Source organism: Aedes albopictus, chromosome 2 (assembly GCF_035046485.1).
Source record: "Aedes albopictus strain Foshan chromosome 2, AalbF5, whole genome shotgun sequence".
NCBI lineage: Eukaryota > Metazoa > Arthropoda > Insecta > Diptera > Culicidae > Aedes > Aedes albopictus.
Genome location: NC_085137.1, coordinates 150683674 through 150696818, shown reverse-complemented (window position 1 = coordinate 150696818; position 13145 = coordinate 150683674). Strand labels below are relative to the sequence as shown.

The 13145-nt window shown below is 38.6% G+C and overlaps 1 protein-coding gene across 7 annotated transcripts in view; it reads right to left on the bottom strand.

Moving 5' to 3' along the window:
- The window catches only part of LOC115258720 (uncharacterized), an 88712-nt gene that overhangs the window by 7374 nt on the left and 68193 nt on the right, over positions 1-13145 (bottom strand). For 4 of the 7 annotated variants that reach the window (XR_009997525.1, XR_009997522.1, XR_009997524.1 and 1 more), the window contains exon 2: positions 11792-12200. The exons of 2 other annotated variants lie outside the window; for them this stretch is intronic. The gene's annotated coding sequence lies outside the window, so the exon portion shown is untranslated. The remainder of the gene's footprint in view (positions 1-11791; positions 12201-13145) is intronic. One more of the 7 variants, XR_009997526.1, reaches the window with a different exon arrangement.

Sequence of the window (13145 nt, the reverse complement as noted above, 5' to 3'; positions counted from 1 at the left end):
GAATTATTTAAGAAATTTAAACATTTTAAAGCGAAATTAGAGTCGCCAAGGAAATTTCTTAACAAATCCGATGACGATTTTGCCTAATTATTTCGGTAATTTTCCATCAAATACATTTATTATTTATCATCCCCCCCTTGACGAGTCAACGAGTAAAGTGACAAAAGAAGAAAATGGGATTTGTTTCGGCCTTATTTGCATGTGAAAATTATTTACAATAATGGACATTTTTTCCTGTGTTCTCCAAAAATGATAAAACTTTCTATTTTTTTTTAATGTTTCTTCCGAAACCCTTATCCCATGGCATGGTACGGTAGACCGGCCCACATTTGTATGAAGCGTAAAAATAGTTTTCAAAATTCACGGGGCACCCTCTAGAATCGTGCCTTTGGATGGGAAGAACAATCTGTGAAAGATTCAGCTCAATCGGTTGAAAACTGAGCTGGCGCAAATGTGTTGAAGGTTTGTATGGGATGTTCAGTCCAATTATATGGGAAATTGGATGACCTCCAGTCTCTCATACAGCACGCCGGTTTGGCAAGTTCAATTTGACTCAGAATTGAAAGAATAGCAGTTGATACCCTAATGAATAACTTTGTAGAAGACCATATCATGATAAAACTTAATTTAGTTGCGGTTTTAGCCAACGAAACCAGGATTAGGGCATCTTCCCCCGTTTACTCTCGGTTGTTATATGCAGCACGTGTTTGCCGTTCGAAACTTGCTCACTACATCATAGGCGGCTATGTTGTCCTTCATTTTCATTGCTCACGCATGTGGGTGAGTATCGAGACAAAGTAGAATTACATAGCTGCCTATGATGTAGCGCGCAAGCTACGACCGACCAACACGTGCTGCATATAACAACCAAGAGTAAACGGGGGAAGATGTCCTCATGCTGGTTTCTTTGGCTAAAACCGCAACTAAATTAAGTTTTATCATCATATGGTCTTCTACAAAGTTGTTCATTAGGGTATCAACTGTTATTCTTCCAATTCTGAGCCAAATCGAACTCGCCAAACCGGCGTGCTGTATGAGAGACTGGAGGTCATCCAATTTCCCATATAATTGGACTGAAAATCCCATACAAACCTTCAACACATTTGCGCCAGCCCAGTTTTCAACCGATTGAGCTGAATCTTTCACAGATTGTTCTTTTTATCCGAAGGCACGATTCTAGAGGGTGCCCCGTGGAATTTTTCGACATTTTTGTATTTGGGCCGGTCTAATGGTACGGCTATACGCTTGATGACGCTGACCGCACGGCCCCAAGGTTCCAGGCTTCCAGAAATTTCTTCAAAAATAAGATTAAGGATTCCTCCATATTTTTTTCCAAGGAGTCCAATATAAAATGTTGCACGAATTGATTTTACTTTTCAGAAATCCTTCAGAAATTACCCAAGGGGTTTCTTCTTAAAAATTTCAAGGCAATCTTTAAAAAAAATCTTCAATGTTTTACCATAAAAACTGCTCCGAAAATTCCTCCAGATATTCTTCTGCACAATCCTTCAGAACATTCTCCAACGAATCCTTTAGAAAGCTTGTCATTAATTTCTTCAGTAGTAACTCAAAGGATTTTTATGGAAATTTATTGATGAATTCCTCAACTAGTTCTTCCAGAGATTCGTTTAGGAATTCCTCTAAAAATTCCTCCAGATTTTTTCTAAAGATTCCTTCACAAAATCTTCCATTGCTTCCTTCAGAAATTACACCATAGTATCCTTAAGGAATATCTTCAGAAATTTCTTTATCCATAATTCTTACCCCTTCTATCTTTTCTCCGAAAACTTCATTACAGAATACATAGATTCCTTCCAAAATTGCAAAAAATTCTTTTGTTTTTTTTTTCAAAAAATATTTTATGGAAAGCTTCTGTAGAACTTCTTCGGAAATTCATCCAGAGTATCCTTTAGAAACCCTTCTAGAAATCCTCCAGAAATATATCCAAGAAACCCCTTACCAAAGCTATCATGGAGATTTCCTCCTTAACTTCTCCATTTTTTTTAATCCGGTGATTTTGTTTTGGAAAATCGTCCATGGATTCTTTTGAAAAATTATCCAGGTTTCTTCAGATCATAAATTCAGAAATTATTCAGAAGTTTCTCGTCGTATTCCTTTTAATTTTCTTAGAAATTCATCCAAACTTTCTTGCAGAAATTCCTTACAAAAATCTTCCCACAAATCAATAAGCAGTAGGCTGTCCCAAAAAAAACGATCTTCGAAAAGTCAAGGTGCACAACCCTTAAATGAAAGATATGCATATTTGAAGCATTTTTGTAGAACATTTCGATTTTTTTAAAAATCATTTAGAGGTTCCGCTAGGGCGATTTTTGAAAAAACGGCCTTTTTATGAAAAGTCTCAAAAAAATATTTTTTTTCGTAATATTTTTTCAACTTCTGAATTTTTCCAATATTTTTGTATTTTTTATGAACCTCTATACATTCTTGATGGGGATAAGTTTTTCAAAAAATATTGTATTTATAATGACGGCAGAACCGTTTTTGTGCTGATAAAAAGACTATTTTTTGAGAGTTTTTCATCTAAATTTGAAAACAAAATTCATGCACGTTTTTTTTATTTTCAATTTTTAAAGTTTTATTTGAGTACTTTTTGTATGCGTCATTTCTCTAAAAAAGATTTAATTTTTTTGTCTAGAAGCTGAGATATTACGCTTTAAGTAAATGAACAATATTTCAAATTTTTGTAAAACTTTCTATATTTTGTTCATTGTAAGGTCCTTGTGACACTCCAATGTACGTACAATATTAACTGCTTATTAAGCAGTTCCTTTCAATACATTTTTTAAAGGAATTCTTCCTTCATGAACATTTCCAAGGTTTTTTTTATTTTTTTTTTTTTTTTTCAGGGAGAATAAAATCCTTCAGGGCATTCTTCAGATACTGTTCTAAAATTTATTGAAATGAGTTACTTCAGACTTTCTCTAATGATTGCATTAAAAACTTCCACGGAAACAAAATTGCATTAAAAACTTCCATTGAAAACAAAAATGAGTCGGTATCGTAACAAAATTGGCCGTAACAATAGCCACCTTGTAAAACCAGACAAAAGCGTCGCCAGTCACAGTAAATAATACACAGAACTGAAAATTTCACTCATTGCTTGCTTTCTCTTTGTAAACATTCAGTAGAATTTCCAGCATCGCGGGTTCTGTGTTTGACGAAATTCGTGTTAATAAAAATGCACCTGGATGCTCTCCCGTTTAGCGTAAAAAATTTCACGCAGGTTTTTTTTAGAAAATCATTCAGTAATGCACTCTTTCAGAAATTCCGCCAACGATTCGTTAAAAAATATCTAGAAACGGGTTTTATTTGAAAATTCTTACAAGTTTTTTTGTACTAATCTTTAATTGATTTCGCCATAAACTGCTTCAACGATTAAAGTTTTTTTTCATAAAATTCCTCAGAACACTAAGAATTACTTTACAAAATCTTCTATAGATTTTTAGAATTTCCTCCAAAATTTTCTCAAACAATTCATTAGACATTCCTCTGGAAAAATTTACAAAATTCCTTTAGAAAATCCTCCAAAATTGTTTCCATGGATTACTTCCGAAGTTGAAGATGCCTTTAGAAAATCTTCCTGGGATTCCTTTCAGAAAATTGTCCTTGGATTTTTTTTTTGTTTTTTTTCATAAATTCCTCGGCGAAGATACATCTAGTGATTTCTCTAGAAAATCATAAGTTCAGAGGCTCTTCAGATTTTTTCACAAAAGTTCTTGTAGAAACTCTTTTATGTCTTTTATGCGAATTACAAAGATCCTCCAAAGTTTCCGTCAGAAATCCTTTCAAGAATTCCTTGTGAAAATTCTCCACAAATTTTATAAGAAAATCCTCTTGAGATTGCTCCGATTATTCTTTAGAAAATTTTCCTTCGATCCCTTCCCAAATAGCTCTAAGGATTCTTTCAGAAAATCTTGCAAGAATACTTTTAGACGTTTATCCAGCGGCTTTTATCCTCCACAAGTTCTTTTGGGGGTTCTATAAGAAATTGTGCCAATTCAGAAAATTATCCCAGGTCCAAAGTCTTCAATAGATTTATTCAAAAATTCCATCAAGGACTCCGTCAGAAATGTCTCCGGGCATTATTTCGGGAAATTCTTCCAATGTTTCTTTCGAAAATTCCCTTAGTGGTTTTCTCAGAAACTATTCCAGAGATTCCAGATTCCTATTTAGAGAGTACTTCTTCACAAACTTATACAGGAATTTCCATAGGAACTATTGGAATTAGCCCCAAGTTTAAATTCATGAATAAAAAGAAATAAAAAAAAGTCTCCAGAAATTACTGCATGAACGCCGTCACCGATTTTTTCATTATTTATTTCAGTGATTCTAGCAGAAATGTATTTAAGCAGAAATTCTTCCAGAATTTTCTCCAATGATACTTCCAGGAATTTCTTCAGAAAATCCTGCAGAAGTTTTATAATTATATTTCACCAAGAATTGTTTCAAAAGTGCCTCAAGAGATTCTTCAAGGATCTCCACCTGGATTTTGGCAAGGCTATTTATCCATAGAGGTATGGTGGTATTCCCTCAGAAATTTCTTCAGAAATTGATAATGGTACTAATGTATCATGTATGAGAAGTATGATAGAATTTCAATGTTTTATTTTAAAAATTCAACTTTTTCTCATGTTGAGATAAACTAATAAGGGATGATAACATAAGGCTGAATCTCAAAAGGCTGAAATTAAAAAAAAATTAACAAAAGGCTGAAATTACAAGTATTGGGGTGGTCTTAGCATTATTCTTTTCAGCTGGCGCCGTTCAAAAACTAGTCGAATCACTATTTCAGTCTTATGTTATTTCAGCCTTTCGATACATTAAGCCTGTCGTAATTTCAGTCTTTTGTAATTTTAGCCTTTCGTAATGCAGCCTTTTGTACGTAACCCACTAAAAAATTTTGCATGTTTTTTCAACAAAAAAATACACTTCAGAGAAATAAGTTTCACTGGGTAGTTTGAAATTTCAAATTACCCAGATAACCCAAAAACTACTTATTCTGAAACTGCCAAAATTTATCCTAAGTAAAGTGTACCGGAATTTCACTGTGCGTTTTTAATGAACCTATCCGAGCTTCCCAAGAAAGTATCCCTTAAATACGTTCATGGATAGCAAATTTTTGTAAACTTTTTGAAGACTTTGCAAATGAAACTCATAAGAACTTTTCATTTGAAATTCTTGAAATCTTGAAATAATACTATTATTGTAAGAAAAAGGAATATCTTCTGAATTTCGCATATTAAATCTTAAGAAATTGAGATTTTTCCATCCATAACTATTGATAATTTTTTAATCAAAAATCCTGGGCAAACCCGAAACAAATCTGGAGAAAATTTTGGATAAAATGAATAAAACTATTAAGATTATCAGGAGATGAACCAGCCATAGGCTGAAAATCTCGATAATAAAGATAAAAAAAATTAAGATTATCATTTATTTATGAAAACCCATGCAGGTTTTGTCGAGATTCACCGCATAATTGTTTCAAACTACATAAAAACCGATAGAGAAGCACTAAGACTTTTTTGTTTTTTTTTTCAAAAATGCACTTATGAAAAAAAATCCGAAAAGTTAACCTAATATCTGTTAGAAATACAACCCCTGTTAGTAAGTAGCCCGTATTTATATATCCTGTAGTGTACACCCTATGTGTCCTACTTTTTACTACCTTCAGTGTGACAGAGGTAAACATTAGTAATAAGAGATAACCCTGAATATATGTGACTAAGCGTTTTATCGAGTAGAGTTAAATCCGTGTTTTATCCGTGTTCTCGTGTCCATCCGAAACCATTTCAGGTTTTGGCCCCAGTACGTTTCGCGTAGTATCGGTCGAAGTGGTTCGCGCGATGGAGGAAAAGTCGGAACGGATGTTTTTGCCACTGTTCGACGGCACCAATGGATCACTAAAATAACTAAAACGGCCGCTATGAAATGAACAGATAGCGCCACCGTAGCCGTGTGTGTTTGACGTAACTCGACTGCTGTCACTGTGTTACCGTCCATATACGGAGGCGCTTTTGTTTTGATGCGGTGAGTAGCGGAAAAGTCGGCTTCAATGATCCATTATTCCGCATGGAAATTCCGAATGGAAATCCTGCTAGAAGAACACGAACTACAGGAATGTATCCAGACGCTAGCTAGTGAGGTGGAATCCCTGCAAGATGTGGTCGGTGATAGCCAGGACGTGAAGAAGCATAAGGAAGTTGAACGTGAAAAACGAGCCAAGCTGGATCGGAAATGCAAGTCACTGCTGGTGTCCCGAATTCATGACTCACAGCTCGAGTGTATTCAGGACAAGCAGTATCCCAAGGATATATGGGATGCCCTTCGACGAGTTTTTGAACGACGCAGCATCGCGAGTCGAATGCACCTTAAGCGAAGGATGTTGACCCTGCGGTTCGAACACGGAAGGTTGCAGGATCATTTTTTGCAGTTTGACAAACTTGTCCGGGAATATCGTTCGACGGGTGCAGATCTGGATGAGCTCGATGTCGTTTGTCACCTTTTGTTGACGCTCGGATCATCATATTCGGCAGTAGTTACGGCGCTGGAAACGATGCCGGAGGAGAATCTTTCCCTCGAATTTGTTAAGTGTCGGCTGCTTGATGAGGAGACGAAACGGAAGGGTGTCGAATTGGGTGCAACCAATAACGATGGGACGGCGTTCGCCGGTTCGAAGCAGCCCCAAAGGAGGACGAAGATTAAGTGCTTCGGATGTAAGAAGGAAGGTCATATCCTATCGGAGTGTACGCTGAAGAAGAAGAAGAAATCTGGTGGCGATGCAAAATCAAAAGCGCATATGGCTGGCGATGGTGGTGTGTGTTTTGTAGGCGTGAGCAGGGGTGAAAAAGTGCGGGATGAGTCCAGTCCTATACGATGGTATATTGATTCCGGATGTTCCGACCACCTTGTGAACGACAAGGCACTCTTCGAAGACCTGGAGCCGTTGCGTGATCCGATCGAGATTGCGATCGCTAAGGATGGCGAATCAATTGTCGCAAAGTGCTCTGGTACAGTGAAAGTGATTTCGTGCGTGGGCGGCAAGCGTACTGAGTGCACCGTTGAAAACGTTTTGTATGTTCCTGAACTACGGTGCAATCTATTCTCCGTTATGCGTATTGACGAAGCAGGTATGCGTGTAGTGTACGAAGGTGGAAAAGTGAAAATCTACCACCAATCGAAGATCGTCGCGTCTGGCACGCGTGTCGGAAAATTGTACCAGCTGGATTTCTGGAAAGCGGGACGAAGCAAAAGTGAATCGTTGTTGTCGTGCGGTCGAATTCCGAAAGACTTGGAGCTGTGGCACCGTCGATATGGACATTTGAACGCGAAGAGTCTGGACCAGCTTTTTCGTTGTGAAATGGTTACTGGAGTGAAATGCCCCGTTGGTGCGAATGACAATAACATTATCGTGTGTGAGCCGTGCGTTTTGGGGAAGCAAACTCGGAAACCGTTCCCGGCGTGTGAAACGAAAAGATCGTCGCGAGTGCTCGAAGTGATCCATTCGGACGTATGTGGACCAGTCACTCCAGTCGGACTAGATGGAGTTAAGTATTTTGTGACATTTATCGATGACTGGTCGCATTTTACGATGGTGTTCTTGATCGAGTCGAAGGACGAAGTGTTTGATCGGTTCCGAAACTTTGAAGCTCTGGTGGCAGCAAAATTCGGGAAGAAGATTAGCAAATTGCGCTGTGATAACGGCGGCGAATATCGCAGCAAGCAGTTCGAGCGGTTTTGCAAGGAGAAAGGCATCGAGGTAAATTGGACGGTTCCGTACACCCCCGAGCAGAACGGGGTGGCTGAGCGGATGAACCGCACTCTTGTTGAGAAGGCTCGTGCTATGATGTTCGATTGCGGAATCAGTAAGCGATTTTGGGGTCAGGCAGTGCAAACAGCGGCTTACCTCGTGAATCGTAGTCCGTCAACTGCGATCCAATCAGGAGTTACTCCGTTCGAATTGTGGGAAAGCAAGAAACCAAACATTTCCAAGTTGCGTACGTTTGGATGTAGTGTATTTGTGCACATTCCGAAAGAACATCGGAAGAAGATGGATTCCAAAGCTTGGAAAGGAATCTTTATTGGCTACGGCCATAACGGCTATCGTGTGTGGAATACAACCTCCCAGCGAATTGTTCACGCACGCGACGTTGACTTTGTTGAAGCTGAAGGCGGCTGTTCCGAAGAAAAGCTAGTTCGTTCGAGTGATGTGTTCCAGTATTCTGTGCCGGAGAAGTCTGGTGAAGAACGATCTGAAGAAGTATCAGATGAAGAATCAGTGGACGAGTTTGACAGTTTTCGAGGAGATAGCGATGCTGAGCCTGGAGCGGAAGACACTGCAAGCGGAGGACGTCGGGATGAACCAAGGCAGCAGCGTCAGAGGTGCCCACCGAAGTGGCACGAAGATTTTGAAGTGGAGTATGCAGCGTATGCGTTGAATGCTATGGGATACGTCGACGAGGTTCCGAATAACTTGGCGGAGGCGCGGAAGCGACCAGACTGGCTGAAGTGGAAAGACGCCGTAGAGGATGAGTTAGCATCGTTGCAGAAAAATAACACTTGGAGTCTGACGAAGTTACCCGAGAATCGTACTCCAGTCACCAGCAAGTGGGTATTCCGGATCAAGCGTGGAATTGACGGGAAACCCGACCGTTATAAAGCTCGCTTAGTGGCGCGCGGTTTCAGTCAACGACGAGGCTTTGACTATAGCGAAACTTATTCACCAGTCGCTAAATTGGACACTTTGCGGACAGTTTTAGCAGTTGCCAATCAGGAAAACATGGTCATACATCAAATGGACGTAAAAACAGCTTTCCTGAACGGAGAATTAACGGAGGAAATCTTCATGGTCCAGCCAGAAGGGTATGAAGCAGGTGAAAATCTGGTGTGCCGTCTGCAAAGGTGTCTATATGGGCTGAAACAAGCATCGCGAGCTTGGAACGAGCGGTTCCACAATTTTGTGAAGAAGCAGCTAAAATTTGAAAGAAGCAAAAATGACCAGTGCCTGTACGTGTGGAAGTCTGACAAGGGAACCGTATTGATGGTGATCTACGTCGATGATATCGTGGTTGCTGGTTCGTCGTTGAAACTTGTGGAAACGGTGAAACGCTGCTTGGCTAATGAGTTCGAGATGACTGACGGCGGGGAAATTAGGTGTTTCCTTGGATTGCGCATTGATCGGGATGTGAAAAATGGTTCGATGCGTATAAGCCAGAAACAATATCTCCAGGACATGCTGAAACGCTTCAAGATGGACGATTGTAAACCGATTTCGACGCCCATGGAGAATCGGCTGAAGCTCCACCATGGTGAGGAGAAGAACCGAACAACGCAGCCTTATAGGGAGCTAATCGGGTGTTTAACCTACGCAGCCATGACTACAAGGCCGGACTTGGCATCATCAGTAAACTTTTTCAGCCAGTATCAGAGCTGCCCGACGGATCTTCATTGGGCATACCTGAAGCGAATACTACGTTACGTGAAGGGATCGTTGGACGTGGGCCTGGTTTATCAAAGGAACCCGAATGCTGTAGCGGTAGAAGTGTACTGTGATGCAGATTGGGCCAACGATGTTGCAGACAGGCGGTCAGTAAGCGGTGCTATTTTTAAAGTGTTCGGTTGTACGGCAGCGTGGATCACACGGAAGCAGCAAACTGTGTCTCTCTCTTCGACTGAAGCGGAACTGGCGGCACTATGTGTAGCAGCTTGTCACGAGCAGTGGTTGGTGAGATTGATTCGTGACCTTGGTAATGATCCGGGAGAGCCAGTTGTATTCTTCGAGGATAATCAGTCTTCGATGCGCATTGCTGAGGAATCCAAGGACTTCGGACGCCTGAAACATGTGGATGTTAAGTTCCATTATCTCCGGGATCTGGTTCGACAGAAGAAGATCGTACTGCAGTACATAACAACAGTTGATCAGCAGGCAGACATGATGACTAAAAGTCTTCCTGTTTTGGCGTTTCGTAAGCATTGCGCTGGCGTTGGGCTGGCTAACTCCAGTGGTTGAGCAGGGGTGTTAGAAATACAACCCCTGTTAGTAAGTAGCCCGTATTTATATATCCTGTAGTGTACACCCTATGTGTCCTACTTTTTACTACCTTCAGTGTGACAGAGGTAAACATTAGTAATAAGAGATAACCCTGAATATATGTGACTAAGCGTTTTATCGAGTAGAGTTAAATCCGTGTTTTATCCGTGTTCTCGTGTCCATCCGAAACCATTTCAATATCTCTAGGGTTTTTCTTGAAAAGTTACTTAAACGCAACATATTTTTTCGCTATATGATTGCGTAAATAATTATGAGCACAAGAATATTGTTTGTTGTGATATTAAAAGTCGTGTTAGTTAAAAGTACAGCAGTTTAAATTTTGTGGGAGTTATCAAAATATGCTATAATTCAAATATTTAAAAATCAACTCCAGCGTGGTTCACATGATTACCGTACCAGAGTTTAACACAAGTTTTCTGGGCCAGATCAAAGAAAAAAAAACAAAAAAAAGAAATACTTTGGTGTTTTGAGCAATTGAAGCTTATACAATGTCAAAAAATAAAAAATAAAAACACAAATAAGGCTGATACAAATTTTATTTTCACTTTTTGTCTCCCCCCCCCCCCCTTCAAAAATTTTTGGCTAGATTTTGCATTTTGAGGGGGCAGATGAAAAAATATTTATCAAAATACCGGGTTTTGGCAAAAGTTCTTTAACAAATCCGAGGAGTTTTTAATATTTTTCAAATTAAATACTTTATTATTTTTATCCCCCCCTCGACCAACCAAAGAGTGGTAGGACAAAAAGTGAAATAAATATTTGTAACGGCCTAATAAAAATAAAGTTACCAGCTTTTCAATCCAGTTTCCCTGTCGTGTTGAAAATTAGGTATGAAAAATATTTGAAATTATATATTTTTTCGGATTGCTGTGAAAAAAATAGAATAAGCTATCTTGGCAACTTATGTTTTATTTAATTAGTAGTGAACTATACTATCAATATGATGAAAAAAAAAATATTATGATATATGTTCTACCGAAACATAAGAAATCCGCAAACCATTCCATTTGAATCCTGTAGCAAATGCCAAGTTATCATATGTCATCATATTTACCGATAAATCTTGCAAACCCACGACGGAAGCACGCACCACTCGCATGAAATCAAGAAGAGCCGGCGACATAGAGCACCTTTTCCTCCTCTTAAAAATAAACGGACTGAGTCAAGCGTATTTTGTTTCACTCGTCGTCGTCAATGTCACTCATACTCGGGGTACCCCTTTTCCGCCGTTTAACCTAGATACGCGAAATGGAGCTTGAACAACAAGGATTAGTTTCAGAACGACGGTAGACTGTTTTTGCGATCAGTTAAAGTTTATGTTTACTTGTACTAAGAAGATTTCTCGACAATTTCACGTCAATTTCATTGCAAAAAGTAACAAGGTGATGTCAATTTTTTGGTACAATTTAGGCTTTGACTTGAAAATAAATAATTACAAAATGTATGGATAACACATAAAAAATATACGAAAAAATAGTTTTTTCAATAGAAGACCAAACTCAATGCATTCTATGGGTGCCCTCACAGTTCCAAACCAAAATTGATGAGCAAAAACTTAAAAATAAACCACTTCAACTTCGGTAGTGCTTGTTCATGCAAGTTCCTTTTCCCATTTACTAATTGATGCTGGCTGGGAAAGTACTAGCGCATGATTTTATTTTGCTTCACTGCGTTAGCTATTCCAAGAAAATTAGAGAAACACACTTTTTAAAAACTCACCATTATCGATCTGCTTGGAGCTGTTGTAGTGCATCGAGCTCATACTGGCCAACAGCTGGCGCCTCTCGGCGCTTTCTTTCTTCCCAAATCGAACCATTATTTTCGGGGGAAAGTCGGGATATGGCGCGATGTCGTCGTTGTTATTGTTGTTCGGAAGTCGTCGTCGATTCAAGATAGATTTAGATCATTTTTCATTCACACGTTCACCACACAGAATAGCAGCATCACCAATGGATCAACAGATTCCGGCAACACGTGAGCATTTGATATGGTACGCACAAGAAAGAAAACAATTCACTATATCAGCTTCACACTTTATTGTGGCCTTGGTGGCGACGGTGGGTGGCAGCAATTTTCACTCTCATTTTCTCGTCAGTAGATAAACAGAATAACAAAAAAACGGCGCAAACTAAAACCGACAAAACAAAACTTTTAGCACAGCCCTGTGGTGATGACTATGAAATTTACACTAAAACACTTCAGGTTCTCCTTTAACCCATAAACTTTGTAAATATGTTTAAGCAATTCTTAAAATTTAGGAAAAAAAAAGTTCAAAAGTTGAGCATTAAAAAGATTTAAAACATTAATTTGTGTTCTTACATAACTTGCCCAATAATAATTATAGTATAGTAATAGTATTTATTCGCCCAACAGGAATTGAAATTCTTTGCAATAAAGTACCCAAGTGGCACAAATTTCCCAAATGGAGGAGAACGTGTCTCTGGAGCCGACCTACTGATACATAAGTAGCATATATTCATCTGAATCCTACATAGTTGAATTGTCTTCAAAGAATAAAACACTATCTACATATTCATCGTAAATTCTTGTACTCATGAGACGTTCTAGAGGAATACCTCAATGAAAATGTTTATGCAGTTTTTGTAGACTTTTGGGTAAAGTTTTTGTTGAATAGAATTCTTATCTTGAGACAACATAAATGGGAAGGTCGAGCACAATTTGTAAAACAGTTAAATGTGGATTGGTAGATAACACTCTTGAAGCAACTCTTGGTGAAACATACAGGGGATAAACAAAATGATCGGGAAAGGCAAAATTTTTAAATTCAAAAAATGGTCAAATAAATGTAACTTCTAGAAAAAGCATCAAAATTTCTCAAATTTTTACTTAAGGTTGATTGTGGTATCAGTTATCCAAATTTGGAGAAGATCGGGCTATTCTACACAAAGTTAGAAAGATTCTATAATAAGGTATAATTATCCGATAGCCAACTTTGAGCTGTCATATCTACAGATTCAATGAACCAAATCCAACAAAATTTTGAGATTTTGTTGAAATTCTTAACACGGAAGAAAATTATAATAATAAGATCAATTTTCGGATGTAACAACAA